Below are 7,562 nucleotides of genomic sequence, written 5' to 3'. Positions count from 1 at the left end.
TAGTTTTTTAGTTGCAAGCCAATTCATTAATCTTTTCTTTCTCTGTTTTATTCAAGTAAGCCTCTAAGGATATAAAATTCCCTCTTATTACCGCTTTGGCTGCATCCCACAAATTTTGGTATGATGTCTCATCATTGTCATTATCTTAGTGAAATTATAATTGTATCTATAATTTGCTGCTTCACCCAATCATTCTTTAAGATGAGATTGTTTAGTTTCCAATTACTTTTGGTCTATTTCCCCTAACTTTTTGTTGAATGTAGTTTTATTGCATCATGATCTGAAAGAAAGCATTTACTATTTCTGCTTTCTTGCATTTAATTTAAGGGTCTTTATGTCCCTAATATATGTCAATTTTTGAATAGGTTCCATGAACTGCTGAGGAAGAAAGTATATTCTCTTCTATCTCCATTCAATTTTCTCAAAGATCCAACATACCTAATTTTTCTAATATTATATTTACTTCTTTAATTTCTTTCTTATTTTGTTTGTGGTTTGATTTGTCTAATTCTGAGGTGCAAGGTTGGGATCTCCTACTATTACAGTTTTGTTGTCTATTTCTTCTTGCAACTCTCTTAACTTCTCCTTTAGGAAGCTAGTGCCATACCACTTGGTGCATATATTTTTAATATTGATATTGCTTCTTGTTTATGCTACCCTTTAGCAGGATGTAGTTTCCTTCCTTATTCTTTTAATTAGATCAATTTTTACTTTTTGTTGATCTGAGAATAGGGATGGCTACCCTCTTTTTGACTTCACCTGAAGCATAATAGATTTTGCTCCAGACCTTTACCTTTACTCTTATGCTATCCCCTGCTTTAAATGTGTTTCTTGTAAACAACATATTGTAGGGTTCTGACTTTTGATCCAGTCCTATCTGCCTCCCTCTTTATAGAGTTCATCCCATTCACATTTACGGTTAGAATTACTAAATCTGTATTTCCTGCCATCCTAATAACCCCAGATTGTCTTTACTTTTCTTGCCTCCCCAACCCTCTTTCCCCTTTTAAACTTGTTCCCTCTTGTATCACGATACTTATCCTCTTTGTAATCCCTCCCTCCCCTTTGAGGTCTTTTTCCCCTTCCTTCCCTTATTACTCTTTTTCTTTTCCCTTTTCCCTCTCCCCCCGTTTTAATGAGGCGGAGAATTTTCCTCTAAAACAAATGTCAATTATTTTTCCTTTGAGCCAACTCTGATGAGGTAAGATTCACACAATGTTCCTCCCCTCTCTAAATTCCCTCAAGATATGATAAGTTTCCTTAGCCTCTTTGTGGGATGTGGTTTTCCCTCTTTTATCCCTCCTTCCACCTTATTCTGCCATCATCCTTTTCCATATCTACTTCCCTTTTTTATGTTATATCAATCTATCAAATTTTACATGTTTTTTTTGTATATCCACAACAGAAATACAATTCTCAAGAGTTATTTTTACCTTTTTCTGCATCTCTTAGTTCTATTCTTGGAGATCAAATTTTTTTGTTTAGTTCTGGTTTTCTTCAGGAAACAAATGGAATTCATTTGTTTCATTAAACATCCATCTTCTTCCCTGGAAGAAAATGCTCAACTTAGCTGGGTAGTTTATTCTTGCTGCATCCCAAGTTCTTGTGCCTTCGGAATATCATATTCCAGGCCCTTCTTTCCTTTAATGTAAGGCAGCCAGATCTTGGGTGATCCTATTGTGGCACCTCGGTATTTAAATGGTTTTGGCTGCTTGTAAATTTTTTCCTTAATCTGTGGTTCTGAAATTTTGCCACAATATTCCTTGGGTTTATTTTAGGGGTTTCTTTCAGAAGGTGTTCGATAATTCTTTCAATGCCTATTTTACCTTCTGATTCCTATTACTCTGGCAGTTTCTTTGATGATTTCTTGTAAATAGTATCTAGGCTCTTTTTTCATCATAGTTTTCGGAAGAGTCCATTAATCCTCAATTTTCTCCTAAGATCTATTTTTCCAAGTCTGTATTTTAGAGTAAGATAATTCATGGTTTTTCCAGTTTGTCATTTTTTTTTTGCTTGACTGATTCTTGCTGTCTCAATGCTCATTAGTTTCAATTTGTTCAGTTCTAATTTTTAAAAAATTATTTTCTTCATTGCTTTTTACTTCTTTCTGTATGTCAATTGTTTTTGAATGTATTGTTTTGGTCTTGGAATTTTTTCCATTTCACTAATTTTTTTTTTAGTGAATTTTTTCTTTTCAATTCACGATCCTACTTTCTTGCTTGTTCTTTGTCTTTTCCAATTCACGGATCTTTTCTTCAATTCTTTGTCTTTTCAATTCACAAATCCTACTTCTAGTGAATTCTTTTTTTTTCAATTACTTCTTGCTTTTCCTGAGATTTTTTTATTTTTCAATTCACAATTTGTTCACTTCCTAGAATTTTTAACTTTTCAATTCTATTTCAGGAAGTTGTTGCTCTCTTAAAACTTCTTTTCCTTTCCCATTTATCTTCTATTCTTTTTAGCTTTTAATGGTCTCTTCATGGGGAACATTATGTAAGGAGGAAGCTGAAATCCATTTTGCTGTTTGAGGTTCTCTTAGGTTTGCTGGCCTGCTCTTTTTCTGCATAGAAGTGGATTATTCTTTTCATCTTTTTATTCATGTTTAAAGCCTTTAGGGTAGTCTCTGGCAAGGGGTTCAACTTCCTCGCAGAGCAGGGGAAAGATGTAAACCGATTTCCGGACTCTGAGGTGGAGTGCTCTGGGTGAGTTTCCCTTCCCCAACAGGGAAGTGGATTCAGCCTGCCGGCTATCAAAGGCAAAGTAGGGCTAGTGGATTATCAGGATTGCCCTCGCTAGAGACTAAGTGGTGAAGTGTCACCGCCAGGCCGGAGCCTCTTGTGGGACTGTGAGTGTTGCAGCTGGCCAGACTGCAGAACACAGAGCACAAACTCTGATGTCTCTTCCCGTGCAAATCGGCCCTGGAAACTCTATGGCCCCAAGCCAGAGCTCCCACTGCCAGATTGAGCTAACCCGGGCTGCGTCCTCCTGCGTGCACGATCAAACTGGCCCCAAGGAAAAGCCCGTACTGCGGGTTGGGGCTGCGCTTTGCTGGATCTTGCCTTCCCCTGGGTTTGAGACTCTCTCGGAACCTAATTTCTCTCCCAGTCTGCTGATCTCCCCTGGCCCGAACCAACCTTTTTGCGAGACTGCAGTTTCTTCGGCCGGTTGAGTTGTTCTACTTCTTATCTTTACAATTGTAGCAGTCAAGACTATTTTAGGCTCGATAATAATATGATAAAAGAGGTAAGAGAAGAGCTTAGAAAGGCAGATTGTCTTCTCCGCCATCTTGGCTCCGCCCCGAGCTCTGGCCTTTAAACAGCATGTTCCCCGTCAAGAGTGATTGTCAAACACAAGTGAACTGATTTCAGGCAGCCCAGTTCAAGAAGTCTGGGCCTTTTTCAAAAATACTTCAAGCCTTGATAATTCAGTAGAGAAGGAAAAGAAATATAGCACACAAGACACCAAAAAAGGAGTCAAACAAGTGATCCTCTAAGTCATCAGATGAAGAGGAAGAGTCATGCTTAAAGTTTATAAAGCAAAATTCAGACTCAGTACCTTTACTTCACAAAGATACATATGAGAGAGGAAATCTTGGTTTACACAAATGGCCACTGCATCAATAATGGGAGGAAGAAAGCATGAACAAGCAATTGCTGTTTATTGGGGACCAGTTCATATCCTAAATGTGATGACACATTTCCTGGGAGACAAACCAAAGATCAGAAATACATGCTACCTGTAAAGCAATCTAACAAGCCAATAAATCAATAAGCTGGTTCTCTACCCAGATAGTATCTTTACTATAAATGCTGTAACAACTTGGGTTAAAGACTGGAAGAAACATGACTGGAAAACAAGCACAGGAAAAGATTCCATTGACAAAGAAGACTTTGTTAAATTTGGTGTACTTATTCAAGATAGAAAAATAAAATGGGAGATAGATGCTGGTCATTAAGATCTGCAGGCAAATAAGAAGCTGATAGCAAGAGAAGTGGAAACAATTCCAAGAATCAACATAGCATAATGTTTATAATGTAATTAAAGAGGAAACAGAATGCTCTTTTGCATTATTATGTGAAAATTTGGCTACAAGAAATGACCTACTGTCATCATAGGTAGACTTGGGAACATTCTTGTTTGGTCAGAAAGATGATTCGTTTTGATGTTGAAATATAGTTCAGTATATTAAACTACCCTTTACTTTACCTTGATGAACATGTCTTTGCATCTTTGGAAATTGAGATTTAAATATAAAGTATATGCAGCTAGCTATTGACCAAAATTGTTCCCATTTTTTTGAAGTGAAGTTGATTCTGAAATTAGTGGTAAGGGGTGGATGTGGGGGAATTAGTGTTTTGCTTGGAAACTAAGAAAGTGCTAGGTAAAATAATGATAATGATAGTAGGCTTTTTGATTAATTCCAAGTGAAAAGAGTAAATGCACTCTCAGGCCACTAAAACACTAAAGTTACCATTTTCATGTAGAGAAGGAATATTAGGAATAATATTTTTAAATGTTAAATTAAATCCCTAACTCTCTTTGATTTTTTAAAGGTTGTTTTGCAGTTAGAATAGAATTAGACATGATATTCTTTCTCATATGTTCCATAATATCAATAGTGTGAGCACTCCCTCCAAAAAAAGATTACAGGCTCTGTTTCTCTTGAATTCTTTGCTATAGTTTTTATTGTTGTTGTTTGTTTGTTTGTTTTTATTTGTTTTTCTGTCAGACTTGTTTCTCTGAGCTTATCTTGGCTAGTCAGTGGATGACAAATGAACAAAGTTCATGTCTAAATGAAATCTTATTTTTTCAGCTTGGTAGTATCTATCATATCAAAGACTGGTAAAATCATTTGTAACAACAAAAAATCAATTTTATCACATTGTGTTTAGCAACATAGACTCTAGTGGAAAATAAATCTCATTATACAGGTATAAATATGTTATAAGAAACAAGTGTGCTCAAATGATTCCTTGACAACTCATGTTAAAATGTTGCACAGTCTATCAAGGAGTACATGGAGCCCTTTGTTATTTACTCTATAGTTGCATTTTATATATTAGAAAGAAAAACAGTAAATCCATTGAGACCTTTACAATGATGTACTATTCATAATATATCTTTTGTTGCCTTAAAAAATGAAATAAAATATCAACATTTTAAAGTTGATTGAATGGTAACTTATCTCCAGTTATAAAGTTTTTCTGGCAGAGTAGAACTTTTCAGATATTCCCAACACAAAGAGTTTAAAAAACATAAGCTGTTCAGATATTCCTTCTTATTCCTCCTTCTCAGAAGTAGGTCTGCTCTTATCTCAAGTCTTTGCAGTAGTATTTTAGGTAATTTCCAGAACTGTGGCTATCAAACATTGTCTTCTTGATAAAGCCTTTGTATAAAAGGCAAAGAATCAACCTTTCTATAGTTTGAGCAGCACAATTTAGTAACATGGCAGCAGCTCAGTCTGGATCTGACTACTATATACCATCGGCTCTGCCACTATCTTAATATGTGACTTTGCAAAAGATTTGGATCCTTGGGGATTTCAAATTCCTTACCCATACATTTAAGAAATTGGCCCAAACTCATTCAGTATCATAAAATTGCCATTTCTATAGCAATTTAAGATTTCTAGAGTGTTTTTAATGCTCATCAACTTACTTGAGACCAAAAATTTGTGTTTCTAGAAGAAATTTGTCAGAAAAATCTACCTTTCCCCAAATCCTCATTTCCCAGTCAACAAATTTAGTGAATCAATGATCAAAATTTGGCAGAAGGATGCAATTAATATTAAATATTGACTGTGCATTTAAAATGTTACAATATGAACATCACATGCAAAATTGTAAACTTCTCAGAGGATTTGAAGTGAGTCACATCTTCATAAAGTTGGATCCTTTTTTTTATCCTTCTGTCACACCTTGGTTATTCCACTCCCATCCAGAAACCATCTAGTTTGTGGAGGCAGAGCAAGTAAAACGGACAATTTGGACATTTGCAAAACTCTTCTATATTCCTAGCACCCAATACCACTTTTTCTCTTTGAATACAATCATTTCATCACAGTATGTGATAAATCCTACCTCACCCAATGCCATCTAATGACACTATCCTGCTCTCCACCACAAAATGAAGGAGAGAAGAGATTCAACATGATAGTTGGTTCCTTAAAGCCTTTTTTGAGGAAGGATTGGGGCAACAGCTCTAGGAGATGGTGAGCCAGCATGAAAGAAAGGCCACTTTTTAGGAAGGAGAGCATATTCTCTTCCCCTGCTTCAGGTGTTTTCCTCATGAAGAGTCTTCATCCATGCTGCAGAGAAGCGCCTTAAAGTCATTGTTGATATCAGAGATCATGAAGTCCCATTCATCCTTTTCTAACAGTTCAAAGCAGTATGAAGTGTCTGAGACCTTATTTCCTTTGGTGGTCAAGTTGGGCATGGTACTCATTGTCTTCCTTTCACCTTCCAAAGTTTCCAATGAGCATGTCCAGTGACTTTTTACTTCAATTATGTCTAGAAAGTTATCAAAGTGTTGATAGTCTTTTTTTGAGGATGAAAGGCCTAAGACATAACAAAATAAATTTCCTGCTGGCTCCATATATTTGCCACATATTGATGCAAAAATCACAAATAGAGGCCCCATTTTTGTACTCATGCAGCAGCTTGACAAACTGCTGGATTTGCAGGAATGAAAGCTTGGTTTTCAGGAATTCTGAAAGAGTTCAGAGGCTGTGATGCTCAGTTCACTCTTATTGATTGTTTTGATGTGTGGAGTTAGCTGTGTGAAAGAAGAGGACAAAATGGCACCCATAACTAGCTATATCTAAAAATAAGAGCTCCCTTTACTTTCATAGGCTTCATTCATCCCCATTTTCTTAAAGAGTCATTACTGTGCAGGGACAGTTAGTTTGTGGTTGTAGAGGCTCTATCAAATATTAATCATCTAAAAAGCATATGGTCACCTCTGTGTCTACAAACTAAAAGAAATGATTGAGTAGGGAGCTGAGTTCTTTTGCAATCCATTTGTTCTCTGTAGGCGGGATTACAAATTTGCTTCAATGAGTACCATTTTTAGACAAGTGAACTCTCAAATAGGGGGCTCAAGTTGAGGGTTTTGGAGCCTTTTGTATGCATGTTCTGGCTAGGGGAGATTGAAGAGTCCTGAACTATTGTCAGCAGCAGTAGGTATGATGAATCATCCAGATTGTAGAAAATTGCTTCAGTGTCATGAATGGGAAACCTGAGTATGATGTTTTCTCCATCTCTCCAACAACATCATGTTTCTGAGTTAAGAGCCCTCTTTGCAAAGAAAAATATTTGGAATAGCAGGTCTTGCAAGGGTGAATGTTGAAAACTATACATACATTTTGAAAACAAAAAGCTTTAAAAATAATATTGAGTAGCTGGTATTGAATGTATTAATGTACCATTCTAAATCACAGGCCAAGGTAAACGTGTTCTTATAATCAGTTCTTAATTTGGTTAGAAAACATATCTGTGGATTATGCTTAACTCTTCATTAATTTCTTTCCATTTCACTTTTACTAGTTTACATATAAAACATAA

At 36.0% G+C, this 7,562-nt stretch overlaps 1 pseudogene; it reads left to right on the top strand.

Annotated features, from left to right (window-relative positions):
* Nucleotides 1–3,320: 3,320 nt before the first annotated feature.
* LOC105749669 lies at nucleotides 3,321–3,955 on the top strand (annotated as a pseudogene).
* Nucleotides 3,956–7,562: the final 3,607 nt, after the last annotated feature.

This window comes from Sarcophilus harrisii, chromosome 1, assembly GCF_902635505.1.
Source record: "Sarcophilus harrisii chromosome 1, mSarHar1.11, whole genome shotgun sequence".
In the NCBI taxonomy this organism is placed as follows: domain Eukaryota; kingdom Metazoa; phylum Chordata; class Mammalia; order Dasyuromorphia; family Dasyuridae; genus Sarcophilus; species Sarcophilus harrisii.
Note: the sequence above shows the minus strand (reverse complement) of the source record. Positions and strands in the feature narration are given on the sequence as shown.